Here is a 25,125-nt window from a genome sequence, read left to right as displayed (position 1 = left end):
GACTGGCTTATTTCACTTCGCCCAATGTCCTCAAGGTTCATCCGTGTTGTAGAGTGTGTCAGAATTTCCTTCCGTTTGAAGGCTGAATAGGATTCCACTGTGCAGACAGACCACTTTTTTGTATCCCTTCATCCTTCACAGACACTTGGCTGCCTTCCTTCCTTCCCCCTCCCTCCTTTCTTTCCTTTTAATTTTTAAAAATCTCCGGGACAGACAGCAGCATAAGAATTAGGAAGGGAAGTTTTAAAGGACAGACCCCTCCAGGGTCATCACCCCCTCCCTATGTGAACTGTGTCCTCTGTTCCCTACCAGTTCTTGTCCACACACCGTCATCCTGGGGGCACATTTTTATGTGGTCTTGTCTTCTGCTTCACTTGGAGCTAATCTTCTTGTTTTCGTGTTCCTGCATTGCCTCATGTTGGACTTTGTGACACATGAGTTCAAGATAGTTCATGCCGTCAATGTACCACAACTTTAAACCGTCAAAATTTCCCTGTTGGCTATTTAGTTTTTCATCATTTTGAATAATGAAATTATTTTGAAATTTTTTGGAATTATTTCTGTTTCCCTTCCCTCCCTCATTTTGGATCAAGTTCTAGGAGTGAGCTTCCTAAGGTCAAAAGAATGAGTATTTTGAAGAGTTTTGAAACACCCCCCTGAGGGTGCACTAATGGAAGTGGCCATTTACAAAATTTGAGGGGATGGGTTTTGCCCCCAGGCCTCACCAGCTCTGGGTATCATTTAAATACCTGTTTTGCAATGTAATAGATAAAGTTAAAATTGCTGTTTTCCACCTAACGTTTACTCCTCACTTACATTTTTCCTCTTTGGAATTGCCTATTCTTTTTACCAAATTATCTCATGGAGACAATTAAAACATTTATTTGTACTTGGCTGTTCCTATGCTGTAGACATAAACATTTTTAGGTATTTTGAGTGGAATCCTTCCCTCTCCCATCTGTTTCTCCATGAGCTGGACCCCCGCCCACACCACACCCAGCATTGCAAAGTGCTGAGGTTGTCAAGTCCGCCCTGACACAGGAGAACTGTGTTCCCCTCCGTGGGTCCGGGCGTTGCCTGCGTCCAGCCCACTGCTGTTCCCGTCAGCGCTTCATGGGCAGAGCGTGGAGGCAGGTGGGGGAGTCTTCTGCAGCTTTCCTTCGGGACCAGAAATCCTGGGTCCATTGAGCAGATTTAGAAACCAACAGGTGTGCGGTTGCAAACTGGGCGCATCAAACTCGGAACCGCTGCCTCCCCCACCCCCCCCTTCTGCTTTCCACTGTAAACCGTTTCCTTCCCTCCTCCTGGGCTGGGATCCCTGCAACAAGACATAGCCCAGCGCTTCTAATGGTTGTGGGTGCATTTCTGAAGGTGCGTGACATGGCTTGTGGGCATTTTAATGCATATTAGGAAAAACGGGACAAGCACGACATATCATGGCTCAGGGTGGAGCTGACCATCGTTCCCTCGATTCTTTCTTAAAGTAAATGGTAGATGATATGGCACAAGGCTCTTGTGAAAGAAGACGGTGGATGAGTGAGGGTGGGCAGCCTTGGGGGACAGATAGGCCCAGGCCAGTGCCAGGCTGTCTGTCTGCTGGCTATATGACCTTGAAGAAGTGCCGTGAGTCACTGCTTCACAATTACATGGTGTTGTCTGTGCCTCTTCAGGCTTTTGTGTCTAAGGAAAGAGCAGACGTCTTTCAAAGAGCAGCTCCTGGATTCTGGGGTCTTTGGGTTGTAACCCATGACAACATGCACGCGCTGAGTAAATCCGCCCCTCCCTCTTCCTGAGTGTGAGAAGGTGCCGTCCTGGCGTCCCCATTCCCGTTCCATCTGTCTTCTGAAAACTTGAAAACTCGCCAGTGTTTTCTTGTTTTATTGAGGACCTGCGGTGTGCCAGGGTTTTATGTGCGGGGAGGCCAGGGACATCAGTCTGGTGTCTCACCTCTGGTTACCCCACTCCTCATGGCTGCCACTCTGCCCTTTGCTCTGGAATTGGGACCCTAGGTCTCCAGGGGTCCCCTCCTGGCGGGCAGGTTTCACAGCCACCACAGCCTTCACCAGCTCTTGCATTCCAATGCACGTGTTCTTGGATTCTGCCAGCTTTGTTTTCCAGTTGTAAAAAGGGAAAAGCCTGCCCCCAAAAGAAAGTGAACAATCTTGAATGTTGTGGCCTTGGGGCCTGACTGCCCAGGTGCCCACAGCATGTGTCTGTGTCCCCAGATGCAGTTTGGAAGCTTTGCCAACCAGCTCTTTTCCCCCTGTATCTGGAGCGAGAGCCTGCTGGCCACTTCGTGCCGGTTCTGTCCCAGCCAAGGATCTTGACCTTGTCGAGAAGCGGGGGTTGTGGTAGGAGGTGAAGGAGTCTGAAATCTTTGGTGCTGGCTTAGGCAGAATCTCAAACTGGAAGGAAAGAGAAGTCAGGCTGGGTGTGGGCCCAGAGCAGTGGGGTCCCTGTTTCCTGGAGTCATGCCCGGGGGCCCCTGTTAGAGCCCCTGGCCTAGAGTGGCCCTCGTGGAAAGGACAGGTCCCTCTGGGAGAGCAGCAGGTATGGTTAGATGGTTCCCTACGCCTGAGAATCAGAACCATGTTTGCCCCCACTCCAGGAGTTCCCAGCCAAGGGGAGGGCTGAACCCCAGCACACGATGCTTTGGGAACACACAGGATGCACCTAAGCCAAAGTGTGGGGGGGGTGTGCATGCCTGAGCTGAACCCTGAGGGATGAAGAGAAGGTATGCAGGTCACGAAAGCAGGACATGTTTGGATGCTTCTGGAACATTTGGTGACCTCTGAATGGTTTCTCTCTCAGAAAGAGCCAATGTCACCCTTGGATCTCAAGGTTCCCCTGAAGTATGGATCTCTTCACCGTGGGTCACAGACCCTCTGTAGATGAGTCGCCATTATCAGGTGAGTTTTAAAAGTGTTTTTTCTTTCCGGTCTCTTGTACTTCATTTCTGTCTCTGGTCTTACTGAGTGGGATGGGATCATCACAACAACCTGCAGCAGAAGCAGAGACGGTGTGTCTGTAGCTCATTGCTGATTTTAAAGGGAACGCCCCTGATGTCCCACCAAACTGTGGTGTTAAAGGCTGTGTACCAGACCCCTCACATGTCAGGTCGGGGAAGGTCCCTGCGAGGAGAATTTTCACAAATAAAATATGAGCATTAGAGAATTTTATTAGAGAATTTGTCATCTGTTGAGATTATATTTTTGTTTCTTTTCCAGATATGATATTATCCATTTAGTAATTTCTAGCTCCCTGCCAAAATTTAACAGTCTTGGTCTGATAAACCCAGTTCTGAATTCTTGTGGGTTTGTGTCTGTTGTCTGTCTGTGCTGGTTCTTGCTCTTAGAATTGTTTCCTTAAGTGTGTGTTTTATAATTACCGTGTTTGTAAGTACAGTGTTTATTGTATTACCACACCTAACACACAGCAGATGCTCCGTAAATTGTTTGTAAATTAAAAATGTTAAATTGTGGTAAAACACACGTAACATAAAATTTACCATCTGAACCATTTATAGGCACACAGTTCAGTACTGTTAAGTATATTCGCACTGTTGTGTATCATCTCCAGAACTCTTTTCCTCTTGCAAAACGGAAGCTCGGTACCCATTAAACAGTAACTCCCCACCCCCACCCCTGAGCCCACGACAACCACCTTTGTGTCAGTGAATTGACTTCTCCGGGGGGTTCATATAAGTGGATGCGTACAGCATTCATCTTCTTGTGCCTGGCGTATTTCACTGAGCATAACGTCCTCCAAGTTTCTCCATGTTGTGGCATAGGCCGAAATTTCCTTCCTTTTCCTGGCTGAATAATACTCCGTGGTGTGTACAAACCACACTTTGCTGATCCGTTCATCCACACTGGGGTTGCTCTGACCTTTTGGCTATTGTGAATCGTGCTGCTGCGAACGTGAGTGTGCAAATATCTCTTTGAGACCCTGCTTTGGCTTCTTTGGGGTGTATGCCCAGAAGTGGGATTGCTGGATCATATGGTAATTTTATTTTTAATACCAGGGTGCCAAAAAAATGTATACAGGTGGACGCTTTGGTCAACGTTGCTCAAGCAGTAGTTCGCTGTCATCAGAAGTGTCTGGGTGCTGATGGGAACAACTCTGAGCACCTCTTGTCATTGCAGAAGTCAAATGTGACTTATATTCATCTTTTGTTATCGGCATATACTATTACAATTCTAATAGTTTTCTGTTCTTAAGATATGTACACATTTTGGGGGCACCCTCTATATTTTTGAGGAAGTGCCCTGCAGTTTTCCGCAGTGGTTGCGTGTTCCCACACAGTGCACGAGGGTTCTTCCCAGTGTCCCCACATCCTCACTAACACTATTTTCTGTTTATCGATAGTGCACACCATAATGGCTGTGAGGTGGTACCTCTCTGTGGTGGTGGTGGGCATTTCCCTGGTAATTAGTGATGCTGAGTGTCTTCTCAAGTGCTTTTTGGCCATTTCTATGACATCTTTGGAGACATGTCTATTCAAGTCCTTTGGCCATTTTAAAATCAAGTTGTTTTAGTTCTTTTGTTTCGTTGTAGACGTTCTTTATATATTCTGGATATTAGTCCCTTATCAGATATTGCACATAGTCTCCCATTCCATAGGTTGCCTTTTCACTGTCGATTGTGTCATTTCATGCACAGAAGTTTTTAATTTTGATGAAGTTCAAATTATTTTGCTGTTGCCTGTGCGTTTGGTGTCATACCCAAGAAATCATTGCCAAATCCAATGTCATGAAGCTTTCCCCTATGTTTTATTCTAAGAGTTTTATAGTTTTAGCTCTTACGTTTAGATACTTGATCCATTTTGAGTTAATTTTTGCAGGTAGTGTAAAGTAAGGGTTAAACCTCGTTCTTTTGCATATGGGTATCCACTTTTCTTCCTGTACTAAGTTTATTGCTCAGCACCATTTGATGAAAAGACTGTCCTTTCTCCACTGAACAGTTTTGACACCCTTGTCAAAAATCACTGGACCATATATAAGAGGGTTCATTTCTGGGTTCTCTGTTCTACTCCATTGGTCTATATATCTGTCTGTGCCAGTGCCACAATGTTCTGACTACTGTAGCTTAGTTAGAAGTTTCAAAATCAGGACGTGTGAGACATCCAGCTTTGTTCTTTTTCAAGATTATTTTGGCTATTTGGGGGTCTCTTGCGATTCCATATGGGTATTTTTTTTTTTTAATGTTTGCAAGAAAACACCATTGGTATTTTGATAGGAATTACATTGAATCTGTACATCACTGAGTAGTAGTGATTCCTTAATGATGCTCAGTCTTCCATGAGATGTCTTTCCATTTATTTGTTGCATCTTTAATTTCTTGGAGCAGTGTTTTGGAGTTTTCAGTATACAAGTCTTTCACCTCATTGGTTAAGTTTATTCCTAAGTATTAAAATATGTTCTTTTTGATGCTATTGTAAATAGAATTATTTTCTTATTGGATTATTCATTGTTAGTGTATAGAAATGCAACTGATCTTTGTGTTGCTTTTGTGTTGTGTATCCTGCAACTTTTCCAAATGTATTAGTTCTAGCAGTTATTATTATTTTTGTTTGTTTTTCTTTAAAGTTTATTGGGGTGACAATTGTTAGTAAAGTTACATAGATTTCAGGTGTACAATTCTGTAATACATCATCTATAAATCACATTGTGTGTTCACCACCCAGAGTCAGTTCTCCTTCCATCACCATACATTAGTCCCCATTTATCCTCTTCTAGAGCCCCCCCGCCCTCCCCCTTACTCTCTGGTAACCCCTAAACTATTGTCTATGTCTATGAGTTTTTGTTTCTCATTTGTTTGTCTTGTTCTTTTGCTGTTTTTGGTTCATATACCACATATCAGTGAAATCATATGGTTCTCTGCTTTTTCTGTCTGACTTATTTTGCTTAGCATTATAATCTCAAGATCCATCCATGTTGTCACAAATGGTCCTATTTCATCTTTTCTTACCACCGAATAGTATTCCATTGTGTATATATACCACAACTTCTTTATCCATTCATCTGTCGAAGGACATTTTGGTTGTTTCCATGTCTTGGCCACCATAAGTAAAGCTGCAATGAACATTGGGGCACACGTGTCTTTATGGATAAATGTTTTCAGATTTTTTTGGTAGATAAAAAATAGATACCTGGGTAGATACCCAGGAGAGGGATTGCTGGGTCATATGGCAATTCTATTAATTTTTTGAGGAACCTCCACACTGCCTTCCATAGCGGCTGCACCAGTCTGCATTCCCACCAACAGTGTATGAGGGTTCCTTTTTCTCCACAGCCTCTCCAACACTTGTTACTATTTGTCTTGTTGATGATAGCCATTCTGACTGGGGTGAGGTGATATCTCATTGTGGTTTTTATTTGCATTTCTCTGATGATTAATGATGTTGAGCATTTTTTCATATGTCTATTTGCCATTTGTATGTCCTCTTTGGAGAAATGTCTCTTCAGGTCCTCTGCCCATTTTTCAATTGGGTTGTTTGTTTTTTTTTGTTGTTGAGTTATATGAGTGCCTTATATATTTTGGATATTAGCCCCTTATCGGAGGCACTGTTTGCAAAAATCTTCTCCCATTCAGTTGGTTGCCTCTTTATTTTGTCGATGGTTTCTTTTGCTGTGCAAAAGCTTTTAAGTTTGATATAGTCCCATTCGTTTATTTTAGCTTTTACTTCCCTTGCCTTTGGAGTCAAATTCATAAAATGCTCTTTGAACCCAAGGTCCATAAGTTTAGTACCTATGTTTTCTTCTATGCAGTTTATTGTTTCAGGTCTTATGTTTAAGTCTTTGATCCATTTTGAATTAATTTTGGTACATGGGGACAGATAGCAGCCTGGTTTCATTCTGTTGCACGTGGCTTTCCAATTCTCCCAGCACCATTTATTGAAGAGGCTGTCTTTTCTCCATTGTATGTTTTTTGTGTCTTTGGCAAAAATTATCTGTCCATATTTATGTGGGTTTATTTCTGGGTTCTCAAGTCTATTCAATTGATCTGTGTGTCTGTTTTTCTGCCAATACCATGCTGTTTCGATTATTGTAGCCCTGTAGTACAAGCTAAAGTCAGGGAGTGTGATACCTCCAGCATTGTTCTTTTTTCTTAGGAGTGCTTTGGCTATTCAGGGCAAAGTTCATAATGTTAAACCCAACCCTCGGTACTTAATGCATGGATATTCTACAGTGAGGGCGTGCTAGTAAACCACAGTTCCCACAAAAGCTGGAAAGCTCTAATTTGTAGCGTTCCCCAGTTCTCATAGTGTAAATACTCTCACCATGGCCAACTGGAAACTGCCAATGGTTTAACTGTGGGACTTACCAAACTCCTGACAAAATAACAATTGGTTCTTGTGAATTGGTACAAGTAGGTGCCAGCACACCACACAGTGGCTTCCAGTCCATTCTGGAACCAGGCAGAACACCAGCAAATAAGTAAATGCCATGAAATCTCAAGCTTTTGAAGGCAATGGAAGCACTAGCTAAGGTCCAGCCCGTTCCATCCCTAAAGTTTGACATCTACACACAAACCCGTGCTTGGGTTTGGCCCCTGTTGCCTCACTGGTAAGAAAAGTCATCGAAACACAACAATGAAGACAGCTTCTGAGAGAGAGAATGAAAGAATGTCAGGGACGTTTAACTTGTAATAAATCAGTATTCATGGCTACTGTACAACTCATTTCCATCTGCCACCACCCGCTCATTCGCCCCCACCTTCAAGCCCTGGTTTTCAACGATATATGTGTCATTTCATTTTGTATTCATTCCTTTTATTGTGCATTCTCAGGGAAAGGCTGCATTTTTCTGTGTCTGCTTCTTTTATTTTCATACCCACTGCATGTCTGATTTTAGATATCGTCTTCCAATCCTTGAGACCAGTCATGTTCCCAGAGAGTCCACGTAATTTGGATACTTGCCTTGGAAATAGCTTTGGGCGATCTTGTTCCAACCTACTGTTATCACTGGCAGACGTTTCTTAAATCCCATTGGCAATACCCAGAATTGTGTAATCTTGACTCTCTCCAAATAAGTTTGTACCAAAGCCACCTGCCTCTCAGACACCTGCCTTTCTTTTGCTAACCAGAATAAGATGAAAGTAAAGGGGGCTGCTCGTGGGGTGGGGGAGGGGATTGGTGGTGAGTTCTGTCCCTAAAGGAAGGTTTCTCAACCTTGTATTATTGACATTTGGGGCCAGCTAATTATTTACAGGGGATGGCCCTGTGTATTGTAGGATGTTTAATGGTGTTCCTGGTCTCTACCCACTAGATGCCTCCTCAAATCATGACAAACACAAATGTCTCCAGATATTGCCAAATGTCCCTTGGGGCCAGAAATCATCCCTGATTGAGAATCCTGTCTTAGAAGTAGTCGAGCAAGATGTGAACACCCACCTCAACTTCAAGTGCTAGATGGGAACTTGAACCAGATTCCAAAGTCCCTGGATTCTATAAAATTCTTGGATAAAACCATAAAATAGTTTTAAGTAGTGTTGGTGGGATGAGGTGGGAGAGAGAGGAAAGAGGCAGCAATAGGAGAAGTTCAGAATCCAGGCCAGATGGATTTGGGGTCCCCCAAGGCACCATCTGAAATTGTTCCCATTCACTCACTCCCACATCCACCCTGGCAGGGGTTCACCAGGAGGCAGGAGGAGGGGCAAGAGGCAGACTCAGGAGTTTGAGACTGAAAACACACCAGCTGGCTGAGATTCCCCCACACGGCCCTCAGGGACGCTTTGCCCTTTCGTTCTAAGGAGCAGGTGCGTCTCTAGAACTTTCCACCCGCCTCTCCTCTGTGCTCCCACATCTCCCAAGCTCTCCTTTCTGCTTTGAGACAATCAGCTTCCTCTCTGAAGTGCTTGAGGGCTGTCAGGAGACGTGAGAAAAGGGAACAGCCAGGGCTTCGCCCTCTCCCTGCCCTTAAACCTACACAATCCTCAGGGACATTCACATTCCAAGGTGAGGGGTGCAGACAGACACAATGCATCATTCTCATATGAAAGGTTATGCAGTCTAAGAGGCATGTACTGATTGCAAAGCTTTTATAAACCTTTGCTGATTATTTCTCTTATTATGAAATAGCATCTCACTAGATCCTGGGGATTGGGGTTTTTTTTTAGGCCAGCCCCCTCCGAAATCGACATGGCCAAGATCATTAGGCCTCACCTCAAGGACCTCATTCCGGCTACCTTCCCAAACAGTTTGCCGTTGGGTTTCTTGACCTTCCCATTAGAACAGCTCTTGTGCTTAGCTGGGTCGTATTTCAATTTAATTGTCCTGCCCATGACACACTCACTGTCTCGAATGCTGGAAGCAGAATGAATTAAAAGTCTCCTGTTCTGCCTCATAGAGTCTTTCTCTCCCATATGCTATGTTTAGCACTTGTGTGGGCACTTGGCTGGTGCCAAATACAACTTATTAATAATAAGTAATAAATATTGTTTTGATCCTTGCTATCAAAACTAATGAGGTAGACACACCCAAATAACATTAAAGCTTGTAAGTGCTAATGTATTAGAACTCCAGCTGAAATTCTTTTACCAGAATCCGTAAATTCACATACGTTACTGCACCTCTGGTCCAAATCCATGGCAGGCATCACTAATTGATCACAGACTCTTTGGATGAACCAGACTAACAATTGATTAAGGAGAAACCGTGGGCACCCCAGCTATCAGATGGTTCTCATTCTGTTGGTTTTCTTCAGCCTAAACTCAAGCCTTTAAACCAGGGGTGTCCAAACTGCAGCCTGCAGGCCAACTACAGCCCGCAATCCATTGTTAATTGGCCCGCAGCAAATTCCAAAAATATATTTAGTTTACTTAAATAAACCAGGTGAGGCAATACGTACTTCACCTCGAGTGAGTGGCTCGGCTGTTTGTATATTTTACCGCATATGGCCCTTGGTGAGAAACATTGAAAAAAGTTTGGACACCCCTGCTTTAAACGGTTGCCATATCCAAAGTATCCTGGTTGATTTCATGCCACTTAATTCTTTGTTTGCTGTAGGCAGATTCGACTGTGTGTCTCCCTGCTTTTCTTCATCCCATGATTGCTGTAATTGTAAGCATTGCCATTGTATATGTCATCACTGTCACCATCATCACCATCATCATCATCACCATCATCACCATCATCATCACCATCATCACCATTATCACCATCACCATCATCACCACCATCACCATCATCATTGCTGCTGTTTTCTGAACACAAACTATGAGCCAAACTAAATATTAAGGATATGTTAAGTATTTTCCTTTCTTTGTTTCAAGTTCTTAGAATATTCTGAATGGCTAGTTTTGTTGTCATTTTATAGATTTAAAAAAAACTGAGATTTAAAGGGTTAAAGTAACTTGTCTAAGTTCACCTAGTAAAAATTAGAATTCAAACCCACAGGTTATGACACCATAAGAAAAATTCTTTCTACGTCATGATGGAAAAAAATTTTTTTTTCCCCCATCTCAGTCCAAGTTTCCCAAACCCCCTGGACAAACACTGGCAGAATGATTATTTATTTTCTATTATTGTGACTTGAATTAGTGCAACATTTTGCTCATCAGGATTTGGACCGTAAGCCTAGAAGTCGTTTAAGAATATTGAAAAATCCCTTTGTTCCAATTCAGAAACATTCAGCCAGGATTGAAACTATGACTATAGCTTTGTGTGGATGTGTATTTTTTTTTCCCATGAAAATTCTGGGTCATGAGGGTTTCCTAACAAACTGGCTTCCCAACGAGCATTTCCATTTGGGTTTCTTTTGTGGTGTGCAGATGGTAATAAAATAAAGCTGCCACTCCCATCCATGCTTTTAACTTTTATCACTACACATCATAAATAGTGAAGGAGTTCTCACAAGGGACTCCTGGGGTATATATAAATTGCTGTTATTTCTGTGGTTTACCACTTGGACCTGGAGTGATTTATCTTTGCACAACTAGGGGCTGCTGTGGCATTCATCATCCAAGTGGAGGCAGAAAGCCTGTGTTCACTGAGCAGCTAAACGTGATGTGTGGGGCTGGAGCATTAAGCAGCTAAGTGTGAAAGGCATGGTACGCATGGAGGTCAAGGTAAGTCTGAGCAGCTCATAGGTGGGTGTGCCCACTGCGTGCATCTCTGGAAATCACAACCGCGAATGGAACACTCCAAAATGCAAGCTTCATGAGAATGGGGACTGTTATGGACTCAATGCTTGTGTCCCCCCAAAATCCGAATGCTGAAATCCTAACCTCCAATGGGACGCCATTAGGAAGTGAAGCTCTTGGGAGGTGATTCGGTCATGAGGGTGGGGCCTCATGAATGAGATTAGTGCCCTTACGTAAGAGCCCAGAGCGCTCCCTCACCCCGTCCACCGTGTTGTGGATACAATGAGAAGGTCCCTCTATGACCCAGTCGCAGGCTAAGCTCAGTGTACTGCCTTCTAAATACTTGAGCACACACATCGTTAACTTTGATCTTTGTTCTCAGTGTTTTTTCCCTTTTGATTGAGGAAATGTGCATACAGTATAGTATGCAAATCTTAAAAGTATATTTGCTGGTTGTTATGGGCTGAGTTGTGTCCCCCTCCCACCGAATTCATATGTTGAAGTCCTAGTCGCCAGCACTCCAGATGTGACTGTGTTTGGATATAGTGTCTTTGAAGACGTAATTTTGTTAAAATGAGGTCATTAGAGGGGACACTAACCAAATATGATTGGTGTCCTTTAAAGAAGGGAAATTAGGACACAGACACGTATGGAGGGGAGACCATATGCCTAGACTCTGCCCGGAACTGCTGTGGGGACACTGCCAATGGAAGAGCCAGGTGTCTTTGTCACAGAGGAGAGAACATGGAATAAGGAGGAGACTGTGAGCTTTGGAGACGCGTCATCTGCGTTCACATCCCAATTCTGCTACTTAATAGCTGTGTGATCTGCGCAAGTCCTTTAAATTCTCTGCTTCATTATTCTCATGTGTCACAAGGATATAACACTAGCATCGCGGGATGGTAAGTATTAAGCAGGAACTGTATCTACAAAGTCAGGAGTTGACACAGGATACATACAGATCAGTTATGTCTCCTTTCACATCTTCTCTCAGAGCCTCTCATTCTTTATCTTGACTCCTTAACCTGAGCCCTTAAAAGTATCAAAAATAACAATAGCTGACATCTAATGTTTACTTTACTATATGCCGGGTGCTAATCTAAACATTTCACATGCCTTTCTCACTTCTTACCTACAATTATGCCAGGAGTTATGTATCACTGTACCCATTTTAGAGATGAGGTCACTGAGGCCCAGAGCCGCTAATCATGTGGCCTAAGGACTCATGACTGGTGAGTAGGAAAGCAGGTCTTCAGAGCCCCAGAATCTAAGCTCTTAACCACAGCACTGTGGAAACTTTTACAAAGGTTTCATAGAGCAAGTCTGGTCCACACTGAGGTGTTATCTCAAACTGTCTCTTCATGAGGCCCAAATCCTATCACCAAGAAAGTTACATCCAGTTAAAAATATCAAGTCAATAGCAAGAGAGGCAGAAAGAGTTTGCTACTTGTATTCTCAAGAGAACAGTTCAAACCCTTGTCTTAATCTTAAAACATTTGACAATATTCAGTACCCTCCAACGGAGCTGTCTAAGCCCCCAACAGACACAGCTATTTCCATACTTCTGCCTTCCAACTATAAGTCTCAAGGATACTTGCCTTTTCCTCCAGCATCTCCTATGAGAATCCCAAGTGACTCGAGATTTCTATAACACTCAGGAAAGCAAGGTACCGCTCTTCTTTTTCACACCTATTACCCAGTCACAGGTTCTAGAGCCAATTCCCAATTGAAAGAGGACACCACATATCTCCAGACCGTGTCTTGGGTGAATAGATGTCAGCCTCATGCTGTGCTCCTCAGAGTTCTAGGACCCCACCCCACCCCAAGGTCAAGAACATGTACAAGCCTTGATAGACTTGAAAAGAAAGGAAAGCAGTTTAAATATCACAGGTCTGGCAGTTTCTTGGAGCAATGGAAGTCCTTTGCACTGACACAGGTCTAGCGCCAGCAGCTGCCTCTGCTCGGGCTGCTCGGCAGGTCTTGTCTCCCTCTTCGCCTCCCCTCCTTCCTCATCCACTTGTGAAAGCTCCTGTCCTTGCACTGAGGAGCAGGGACCAAGGTCTCTGCCATCAGACAGACCTGGGGTCAGCCTGAGGCTCCACCACTTCCCACGTGTGCATCGTTGAGTTAGTTACTTCATTTCTCTGAGCCGAAGATGCTCAGTGTAAACACACAGAGCATAATCATGGCATCTCCCTCTTGGGTTGTTGTAAGGATGAGATAAAATACGACTGAAAAGTTGGTCCTTCCTAAGGGTTAGTTTCCTAAGCAGCACCCCCCCCCCCCCCCGCCAGCACAGTGCTCGGTAACCATGAGAGTGATGATAACAGCAGTGTCACTAAGTAGCTCCTGGGTACCAGGCTGTGTGCTAAACGCTTGTCTTCCTAATCCTCTCACCAGCCCTGTGATAGAGGTAATATCGGTGCACTTTTAGAGGTGAGGACACCAAGACCCAGAAAGCTTATGTAATGTATCCAAGGACACAGTTGGAAAATGGCTAAGTGGGGCTTCACACCAGCTGTGTAATTCCAGACCCCTGCTCTTCACCACCAGCATCATGGCCCACAAGGAGACAGGACTCTCTTCTCAGCCCTTCCTTCATTTTCTTTCATCCTGGTGATTTCCTCTAAGCTTCCTTCTTTCCGCGTGGTAACTATTGACCTAGTAGTCCTTTATACCTATAAAGCTCTTTGGGATTTTTTTTTTTTATGTAACATTACCTTATTCATCATTCAACATATGTACTTGCATTAAACATCTCCACGCTGCTGGGTGCTGTCCAAGGTCCTTAGTGCCATCTCAGCCCCCACAAGTCTGTCAAGCAAGCAGAACCAAGCTCAATATCCCCACTGAACAGAATTTAAATAAAAGCTGAAACTCAGAGCATTTGAGTGTCTTACTCAAAGCCACACAGCTAGACTTTGCCAACTTTATAACAAACCCGGATGCCTGGCTTTCCTCTCGGCATTTGTCATATCCAGGCCCACACAAATGAACAATAGCGACATAAACAACAAGGTCAGCTAAGCATGTTCAGCATTTGGAACGTGTGAGAACTGTTCTAACTACTTTAAATACACTATTCTCCCCCAAAAGAATTCCAGGAGTTAAGTACTCTTTCCATCCCCATTTTACAGAAAAGGAAACAGGCTCAGAGAGGTTAAAAGCTAATAGGTTACATGGCTAATAAGGGATGGAGCATAGGGGGTATAGTCAATATTTTTATAATCACTATGCATGTAGATGGGCACTAGCGTTATTGAGGTGCTCACTTCGTAAGGTAACAAGTATAACTGTCGAATCACTACATTGTACACCTGAAACTAATATAACATTGATGTCCACTGTAATTGAAAAAATTTAAAAATCAATAAATACTGTACATATGAATATTTTAGGTCAGAGTAAAAAGGTTTTTTGCATTGTCGATAAACAAAATAAAAATAACTAAGTATTTAACAAAAAAAGGAACCAGGGTTCAAACCACATTTGTCTGATTCAAAAGCTTATCCTTTTAACCTCTAAACTCTGCTGCCTCTCCAGAGCAATTAAATAAAAGGTAAGGCTACTTCTTAGTAAGTGCGAAACGAGGAAAGAGGCAGTTGATACTCTGAAAGTTCAAAGAAAGGAGACATGAGTGAAAGATGGAAAGAGCTGGAGACTTGCTCCATTCCCTGGGAAATTTTATTTCACCTCAATGATCCTCAATCAAGAAATGGAAATAATAGTGTCCATCTCAGAGGTGAAGTCTAGGACTTAGGAGGATAAAATAGGAAGAAGCACAGAAGGGCCTGACGCATGATTTTTACAGAGAAGATTGGCATCGTTGGACCCTCGCTCTGGTATAAGGAACAACTTTCCTTTCGCCTGCCTTTCCCATCCTGTGGTTGAGTCCAAGTTCAGGATGAAAGGAACCCTAAGATGCGTCTGAATATGGAGATGTGCCGATTGACTTTCTCAGCTCGCCTGCGGGAACAATCTGAAGGCCTCAAATAATTGTCTCGAAAGAACCAATTCAGAGAAAGTACATTACAGGAGGCAAGAGAATTGCCTAATCCCGGTGCTGCTGAGTCCTCAGTTTGCAGGCGCTCAGAATCAAAATAATGAGGAAATGAGCACCGGGGCCTTTCCAGGCCACTTCCCCTGTGAATGCCTGACTATCAGTCACTTACTGGGGGGCTGCACCTTTCAGGGTGGAGAAGTCCTCAAGGCCACCTGGGAGCAGATATAAGGTTAAAAAAAAAAAAACAGAAACAGAGTGAGAGAAGCACACATAGGGACAGCAGAAAGATTCGGAGTCCTGGGGGCTAAAAGTCATCCCTCAGCCACTCGCCAGCTGTGCGGTCCCCAGATAATGCTCTCCACCTCTCTGGGCCTCTCCTAGAAAGGGTTCTGGTGCTAAAACAAACGAGGACCCCTAGCACAGAGGGTTCTGGTGGCTGCTCAGTGATTAAGAAGAGAGGCGCTCAGGGCCACATTCTGTTCCACCCCCGATTCGTTATCAACTTTGGGCAAGTCACAAACCCCGCTGTGCCTCAGTTTCCTCATCTGTAGAAGGAGGGAATGATAGTACCTATCTATGGGTTGTTGACAGGACTAAAGGAGAAAATGCCGGTAAACAATTTATCACAATGCCTAGCACATTACAAGTAATCACTAGACGGTACTTACTGTTGTTGCTGTTGTTGTTTTCATTAACCGCGGCATCTAAATTTCAAGTACGTTCAATTAGTGGTAAGAACACTGATTTTGAGGTCAGAGCAGCCCAGGTTTGACTCATCACTTCCTAGCTGGGTGGATAACTTGGGACAGTTAGCCTTTTGGGACCTCAGTTTCCTCATTGACAGGGGTGGAAATGATAATATTCTTACTACATTGTGGGGTTGCTGGGAGACTTTCACGGGACAATCTGTGAGAAACCCAGTGTCTACGACATACTTACTGCTCAATAGAGGGTGGCTGTTGATGAGAGATGGGCTGCCGCAGGCGATGCAGACCTCCTAAGCGAGGTTCCATGATGTGGGGAGAAAATCCGAATGGCGTTGGGGTGGGACTCGGGAGGGCTGATAACAGGGACAGGGCCGGAGCGCCTGTGCTTTAGGAAGTAACCACACTGCACAGCGCATCTGCAGCTCAGGTCAGCAAACATGTACTGAGCCCTGACTGTGCCTGGGTACAAAGACGGAAAAAGGAAGCTCTCAAGGAGTTCCCAGAAGCTTATGGAAGCACTGAGACCACTACAGACTGCAGGGCGGAGGCAAACCAGCACATGCTGGGGCCACTAAGTGCCTTCACCCTGCTAGGTGCTTTATGTACTTTGACCCCTGAATTCCCATCACAACCATTGATGATGGTGAATTCTTCTCCTGGGGCTGTCATAACAAAATATACCTGGTGTGGCTTAAACAACAGATATTTATTTTTCCACAGTTCTGAAGCCTGGAGTCTAAGATCCAGCTACCAGAGGTCGGTTTCTCCGGAGGCCTCCGCCTTGGCTTGCAGACGGCCATTTCTCATGGTGACTTCCCGTGATCTTTCCTCTGTGTGTGCATCCACAGTGTCTACTGTGTCCTCTTCTGCTCAGGACACGAGTCAGATTGGATTAGGGCCCACCCTCGTGACCTTGTGGAACCTAATGACTCTTTAAAGGCCCTGTCTCCAAATACAGTCACATCCTGAGGTCCTGGAGGTTAGGACTTCATCATGAATTATACATATAATAGATGCAAGAGGTATCTCTAGGAAAGATAGAGACATGTTTATTGGTATCATTCGTAGAGTTGCCTCCAAAGAATGTCAGAGTAAGGTCAGTCCATGTTGTATAGACTACAGGAAAGCCTTTGACTGCATAGCTCATGGAATACTATCAGTTGCTCTGAAAGAAACGGACGGCCCTCAGCATTTCATCGTCCTGACGCATAACCTGTACTGTGGGCGGGAAGCCACTGTCAGGACAGAATATGGAAACAGAATGGTTTCCGACAGGTAAAGGTGTCAGACAAGGGTGCATTTTATCTCCCTGTTTGTTTAATCTGTACACAGAACATATTGTATGAAAAAGCGGGCTAGACTCAGAGGAAGGAGAGGGTAAATTGATAGAAGAAATATCAATAACTTAAGATATGCAGATGATATCGTCTTGCTGGCAGAAAGTAGCAATGATTTGAATCAACTTCTGATGAAAGTGAAAAAAAAAAAAAGGGAAAAAAAGATGCCAAAGCAGGACTGCATTTAAACATGAAGAAGAAGACAAAAAAATCATGATTACAGAAGAAATACACAACTTTAACATAGACACGAAGACATTGAAGTTATTAAAGGTTTCGCTTGCCTGGTTTCATTTATCAATTCAAGTGGAGACAGCAGCTAAGAAATCAAGAGAAGTCTGAGGCTTGGAGGCGAGCGATGGAAGAATTGAGCGAGACCACCAAGAGCAAGGAGGTGCCATTAGAAACCAAAGCTAAGATCATCCACACCCTTGTATTCCCAACTAGTATGTATGGACGCAAAAGCTGGACTGTGAAGACAGGAAACAAAATAATTCACTTGAAATATGGTGTCGGAGAAGAGCTGGGTGGATATCCTGAAGCACCAGGAAGATGAACAAGTGGGTCCTACAGAAAACTAGGCCCGAAACATCACTGAGGCAAAAATGACAAAGCTGCAGGCATCCTACATGGAGCACATCATGAGGGCAGGGTTCTTTGGAAAAGACAGCCATGCTGGGAAAAATAGAAGGCAGCAGGAAAAGAGGAGGGCCAAATATGACACGGATTGACTCCATGAAAAAAGCCAGAGGAGTGCGTCTCCAGGAGCCCAGCAGGGCTGTTGAGGAGAGAACACGCATTCACAGGGATGCCAGCAGTCAGAGCTGACTCAATGGCATTTAACACACACACAGTTGCTGAGAAGTTGCGATTTTTACTAAATCCAATTTTTCAAAATAATAGAATGTAAGCTCACACTGTATTTGTGCAATTGCAGGATTCTAGAAAATTCCTGAAATAACGTATACTTTTAGAAACAAGTATGAAATATGAAAATTATAAATATTAAAAGAGTTTTAAATTAAAAATAAAAGTTAGAAAGCTGTATGTCAGACTCTGTACTTTGTTTATATCTGATTTCACTTTTAGGTACATTAACTGAAATGTATTATTTTCAAAGCTACAATCATCGATATTGTTTCATTATTATTTTAAACTACTCAATTTGTTTCCAGTTTTTTCCATCTTTGTGTGATCCAACCTGAAGTATACCATAAAGTTTTTAAATGACCATATTAAATGTAGAACAATAGTGCGTCAGTTTTTGTGTCGTAACTATACATTTTGCATTTTTGAGATAGCTTGATATCCTGTGATGATGCTAAACTCAGAAGTTAGAATAATGTTCAAATAGCCCTATGATGAATTCATAAATTACTATTGGACATTTTCCTAATAATGTTTCTCTTACCAATGTTACAAACATGCATATTCTTTTGTGTATCCATTATTATTTGCTATTTAAGCTATAAACTGATAGTTTCTACAGGTCTTCTCTCAAACTTGAATCTGTATAATAAAAATTTAAGAAATCAATACAGAATCAAAAGACAGGGCCAAGTGCTCGCCATGTTGGCTGATTTGGTTGTGAACGTTCTTATTTGCTGAGCCTCATTTGTCAGTAACAGTGACAGTTACTGGACTGAGTGAAATAGAATATCAGCATGAAGATTTCTTCCAATTCTAAAGTCTCTATTTTTTTTTCAGCTGGAACTCTGCATACATTTGTTTTTAATCTGTTAATTTATGGACACATTCATTATTTTTATAATTATGATTGTTATTTATTTTCTCAGTTTTATCTTTCATGAGATGATGCATATCAATATTATTTTAGATGAGAATACATACCATGTTTCCCCGAAAATAAGACTGAGTCTTATACTAATTTTTGCTCCAAAAGACGCATTAGTTCTTATGATCAGGGGATGTCATCCTGAAAAATCATGCTAGGGCTTATTTTCCGGTTAGGTCTTATTTTTGGGGAAACACGATATTATTCTATACTGTATAAGTTATGTAATTATTTTACTTCTATATAAATTTACCTGTATGATAAGCTGTATGAGAGAGAGGGAATCTCCAACCAAATTAGACATGTGCTCAAGGAGCTTCCACAGTAGCAAAAATAGATATGGAAACACAGCACACGGAATAAAGTATATCTATGTTGAGTATGATGCTAGTCTACAGCATACACTATAATCGTACTGATAACACAGAAAACAGTTCAAATATGACTGAAATCGCTGAAACTGTTTTACAGAGGAGAAGATAACTTTTGAGCTGCAACTTGATAAACTTCTAACATGCAGGATTCTTTGGGACAGTATTTTAATGAGAGAAAATGACTATGTTCAACCTTCACTTGGTCTTCCATTGCCAAAAATATTGTGACAAACCTCCTAAGTGTAAAGTCACTAATGACTTTATATATTTTTGATAATGTCAAAACATTGATAAGTGTGAGATTGTTTATTAAGATCTGACAAGCCACACCTAAGTAAACTAAGTTGTCACAATTTTCAATGTAGGCCAATACAATGAATTTACCTGGGAAAGGTAAGCATGGATGGTTAGAATTGTAAGAAACCAGAGAAATCACCAGGTTTAAAATTCTATTTTTTAGTAAGGAAATCTCCACACCCTTGACACTTCCGTCTTGTGTTCTTACTCTTCTCACCTTGAATATTTTTTCCACTAAACGTAATTGTTCGAGGTCACCATGCAGTTTTCTGACAATTTCATGCTGCTTTATGACTCCATATCTCTAACAAACTAACTCTTTAGAACATAGTAGTAACATGGAGGCAGAGGCTCTCAGGAAAATTTTACCGGGCACATTTTGAGCATCATACCCATAAATGTCACCCAATGGACTAAATTTGTCACAGAGAGTGTGATTGTCTTCTCTAACTTCCTCTTAAATACTGTTCTCACCCATCATGGCAAACCTTTATGAAAAGTGGGGGGAAATTTCTGTTACTGACCACTATATTAAATAGTAGAGAGCTTTGTTTATTTTATTTCTTTATTTTTTTCCAGGAACCATTCCAGGAAAGTAATGTCCCCTTCTCCTCCCTAAGGAAGATTTGTTTTCCTTCCAGCATAAATATAAGGCCTCTTTTTCTCATTTGCGGGGAGAACAGATAAGTCAGCAGCAGGTCTAGGTAAGACCAGCATTGCCTAATTCCTGAGTTCTTCTGTGATGCACCCCACTTCATGTGCAGGTACCATCAGTCTCTCACCGTGTCTCTGTGTGGAGATCCAGGCTTTAAAGAACAATGTCAGGTATTGCTCTGGCGACTGCTTTTATCCGAGTTATAACTGGTCTTTGTCTCTGACACAGGGTTCCCATATTTTTTCAGTACAGTTGACCCTTAAACAACACAGGTTTGAACTGTGCATGTCCACCTATATGCAGAATTTTTTTTCAGTAAATATATTGGAAAATTTTTCAGAGATTTCCTTACTACCAATAAGCAATCGCATCAATTACACTAGGCAATCATTAAGCAATCATATTGCTGCTTTTTCGTTATCGGTTCATGAATTGGTATACTTGTAAATAAATATGAATTTCTTTTTCAGAATTGTTTTTATTTTTCATGTCTAGTGTTTGTAATAGTTGTAACATATATAGTGTTTTGTATCATATAAGACAATATTGATGTAGGTATTGGCAGACAATTCCTCCTCTAAACAGGTGATGTAGACCTGTAGTATCAATAAATATATACTGTACATGAATGTATTTTCTCTTCCTGATGATTTTCTTAACATTTTCTTTTTTGGAGGGGGCATATTGGGGAACAGAGTGTTTTTCCAGGATGTCAAGTCATTGTTTTGTGTTTGTTTGTTTTTCAATCTAGTTGTGGAGTGCACAGCTCACTGGCCCACGTGGGAATCAAACTGGAGAACTTGGTGTTAGGAGCACCGCACTCTAACCACTGAGCAAACCAGCCGTCCAGCATTTTATTTTCTCCAGCTTACTTTATTGTAATACAGTGTATAATACATGTAACAAATAAAATATGTGTTAATTGACTGTTTATGCTATCAGTAAAGCTACTAGTTAACAGTAGGCTATAAGTGGTAAACTTCTAGGGGAGTCAACAGTTATACATGGATTTTTGGCTGCACAGGGGGTCGGCACCCCCACTCCCCACATTGGTCGAGAGTCAATTGTATACATATATATCATTCAGACAGGCTCACATGTTAACTTGCAAGTAAGCCAAAATCTCAGACCCTTCAGTTTTTGATTTAATACCTACGTTCAGGATGCTTTCCAGATCCTTCCAGGTGTGATCTTTAAACTCTCTGGGATTTTCTCTCTTCATTCGCTAATCTATTTTTGTTGTTGTTAGTATACTCTCACTGAACCTCTTTCCCAATAATAAGCTGCTGGAAGACAGAATTATATTGATGATGAGAAATACATCCTTTCTCTTGTCCCGTACACATTCTCTGCCCCTTAGGAAACATTCAATAAATGCTGAGTTTTCTTAATATAAATTGAACTTGACTTCAAAGTGTTTTTAGAAGTCTGAAATTTTCTCCTATGTTTTTTCCTTATTTTCACTTTTCTTTGAGTTTTAAGCATTTCAATGTTATATTCAATGTTATATTTCTTTATATCGAGTACTTTTTCCCCAATTAAAAAGTTAAAAACAAGCAAGGAGTTTTGCATTTAGTAACATTTGTTTCGGAAGATTAATGTCTGGCACATTTGTTCTTGTTTTAAATAAAAGTTAATGGTTTTTCATCCTAATCAATGTTTTCTGATGTAGCTGTAATGTGGACCTGACTTTTATCATTTTTTAAATTATCTAAACAGGTTATATGTTCTAATTTTTGTATTGTATGCATTGTTTAAACAATCTGAATAAAAATCCTCTTATAAACCAATCTGTTTGTATGATAAGGGATTGAATTCAATCATTTATGACAATTCTTACTGACTTCAAATGCTTTGTCATAACATTTGACCAGAACAGTTGGCTTTATGATCAAATATATCATTATGCAGAAAGCCTCTGAAAAATAAATAAATGTACTTAAAAGTATTAAAATTTCCTCTCAAGATACTTTTTGTTTCATTTTTCAAGGAACCATTCCTTATATCAGGTCTAGCAAATCCAGGTCTGCTGAAGTTGTTTTTTTTTATTTTCACTGCCCAAGGATGTTCTAATCCACTTTTGTAATTGTTCTCAAAAACAGAAAAATTTCTAAGTCTCATAAGGTAGTCTCAATTTTGAACTTGCTCCCAAAATGAGAAAGTAATTCCAATTCCAAAAGTTCCTCTTCCTCCGCCATTTCTAACTTGCTCCCAAGAGTGAAGTGAGACAGTCGGCCATTTGCTCTCACAGAGCTGCCCACGCCGCCGCCCAGTGGCCGCCCAGGGTAGCGCAGCCGCCGCCCAGCACCGCACACGATGGCTGCCGGGCCGGCCGCCGGCCACTCAGGGCAGCACACAGCAGCCCCGGAAACACACAGTGGCACAATGAAGGCTGCGGCCGCACGGGTTGCCGGCCACTCATGGCTGGCGCACGGGAGCACTCAGCAGCCGCTCAGCTGCATACGCAGCGACACACACTGGCTGCTGGGTCACTCGTGGCGGCACATGGTAGCTCACAGCTCCCCGGCAGCTCACGCAGCTCACTGGCTCTGTGGGGAATCAAACCGGCGGCCTCGGCATCAGGAGCCGGAGCTCCAACCACTGAGCCACAGGCCCGCCCGGATACTGGGGCCCCTTTTTTTTTAACTTTTATCATGAAAGAACAAGTAGAAAATGAGTGCATAGGGCGCGTATTTAAATGTGCGACCTCTGTTGTCTTTATATCCTCCACTGTTGTGAATCTAATGATAAAATAAGATCACTGAGAAATGATCACTTGGTGTGTTCCCAAGCAAAGAGTCAAGTGATCCATCAAATTAGGGATGGAAGGCAATTCCCCATAGTCCACGGTCATTCACCAGGGCTGTCCTGGGGGTGAGGGACGACCTTGACCTCACCCTCATCTCCCATGGAGGACTCAGCAAGCCTTTCCTCCTGGGACAAGTCCCGCTTCTGGGCTGCCTGAGCAGGAACCTCCCGGCCCACAGGGCTGCAACGACCTTCGCTTTCTCCGGCCTGTGCTGGTTGGGGAACCGTCCACGTCCTCCCGCCCCTCCACGGGGCTCCATCTCTCCAGCAGCTGCATGGCTTTTCCTGTGCTGGTGGGAGAACCGTCCACATCCTCCCGCCCCTCCACAGGGGTCCAGCTCTCCGGCAGCTGCTCCTCCTGGTCTTCCAGAGACTGAGTGTTCATACACACAAACTGCTCCACCGTCCTTTGGAAAGCTTTGGCTGGCACCATACCCTGCCGACTATGCCATGTGTCGTGAGGGAGACCCTGCTCACTGCACCACTTGTCATGCGGGGAGGCCTGTGTGTTCCTTACCACTTCTGATCGGAAATTCAGTTTTCTGCTCCTTTAAACCTAAAGAAGTTCCAATTTTTTGCACTGATGCTGAAAGCTTGTCCTTTAGCTACAGTAGAGTTTCTTTTTTTTTTTTAAGTAATTATGACATGAGCAGTTTACAACCCTGGAAATACTCCCAGGCAGCTCCTATGTGGGCTGGAAGCCCCAGCTTTTTTAAGTGTAAGAGAAGAGAGAAATGCATTAATTTGTTCATTCAAACACAAGGAGCTGTTGCGCTTCCACTGTGTCCCAGACACTGTTCTAGGAGACAAAGAGACAAAATCCCCTGTCCTCACGAGAAATAAAGCCAGGAAGACAGTGGGATGCAGAGAAAGTACGTTACGTTTGACGTCTTGGATGAGATGGTCAGTGAGGGCTTCACTGAATCGGAGACTCGATTTTGTGAAGAAAGAAGAAAGCGAAGGAGACAACCACTTAGGTTTCCGAGGAAGGACATTTCAGGCAGGCCAACCCACGTGGCATATTGCTTACTTTTAATAATTTACTTTAAAAGCAGCCAGTGCCTAAAAGGCGCTCTGACCCTCCCGTGCCTCTGAAGGCAGGAACGGGCCCCTTCCCACACCAGGAGGAAAGAGAGGATTATCGCCAGGCAGAGGGGACTCAGGACGAGACGCCAGATTTACAACCTGGTTACCTGTTACCAATTTACTACTCAAGCCCACACTCTACTTAAGTCCTTACTATTGAAGCCCCCGGACCTGAGTTTCTTTATCCTGTCGAATCCTCACACATTTACTGTTTCTGCGTCTTAATGTATAAAAGCTGCTTGCTTCAGTCATTTTTGTTTCGTGTCCATTTAATTCTTAGGCTAGCCAGAAGAACCTAGAAGGTAGAGGAAAACTTTCTCTCCTACAACGGTCAGTAGCAAGTGTAAAGGCCCTGAGGTGGGCATATCCTGATGCCCAGGCAGAGAGAGACCACAGGAACCGCCTCAGGTTGGGCTCGGAGGTCGGTCAAAGGACTCTGTTTCCACTCTGAGAAGGAAAACTATTGGAGGGTTTTGTGCAGAGAAGTGATAGCTCTGACTTCTGTCTTAACAAGAACACTGTAGCTGCTGCATTGAGAAGAAACAGAAGCGAGACGAGCAGAAGCCGAGGCCAGTGAGGGGACAGTCCTACTGTATAGCGAACGCGACAGTGGTGTGGCGTGGGAGGCAGCCGGGGGGGCCGCTTACGTCCTGGTTACCCTTTGGAGGTAAAGCTCATAGGATTTCAACTAGAGGAAGCAAGAAAGACACCAAATTTCTGGCCTGATCTAAGGAGGTGCCAGTTCTTGAGCTCGGAACCAGTTGTCAGGGAGCAGGTTTCGGCAGAGTATCACCAGCTCGGGTCTGGATGTTTATTTTGAGATGCCTCTTGGGTCTGCACTGTAGATTTCAAGTCAGGCAGTTGGATACCTGTGTTTGGAGATTAGGGGAGCATCCGGGCTGGAGGTTTAGTTGAGTCATTAACATAATTGAACGCCACTGAGATTGGATGCAATTATCACGGGGAGTGAGTGACCAT

General features: G+C 43.0%; 1 protein-coding gene and 1 long non-coding RNA gene across 3 annotated transcripts in view; one reads left to right on the top strand and one right to left on the bottom strand.

Annotated features, from left to right (window-relative positions):
* Nucleotides 1-993: 993 nt before the first annotated feature.
* LOC109435894 (uncharacterized) lies at nt 994-24,082 on the top strand. 2 transcript variants are annotated; one of them, XR_012493151.2, is made up of 5 exons: nt 994-2,550; nt 2,812-2,909; nt 10,942-11,070; nt 20,178-20,302; nt 21,005-24,082. It is a non-coding gene; the product is annotated as an uncharacterized LOC109435894 (long non-coding RNA). The 2 variants fall into 2 exon arrangements; XR_016022559.1 differs by having other exon boundaries at nt 994-2,909.
* APOLTP (apolipoprotein lipid transfer particle homolog) overlaps nt 16,606-25,125 on the bottom strand; it is a 31,034-nt gene continuing 22,514 nt past the window's right edge. Inside the window, exon 15 of the mRNA XM_088801244.1 lies at nt 16,606-16,661. The gene's annotated coding sequence lies outside the window, so the exon portion shown is untranslated. The remainder of the gene's footprint in view (nt 16,662-25,125) is intronic.

The sequence above is a fragment of the Rhinolophus sinicus genome, chromosome 10, assembly GCF_057876585.1.
Source record: "Rhinolophus sinicus isolate RSI-liver-muscle chromosome 10, RSI-T2T, whole genome shotgun sequence".
NCBI lineage: Eukaryota > Metazoa > Chordata > Mammalia > Chiroptera > Rhinolophidae > Rhinolophus > Rhinolophus sinicus.
Note: the sequence above shows the minus strand (reverse complement) of the source record. Positions and strands in the feature narration are given on the sequence as shown.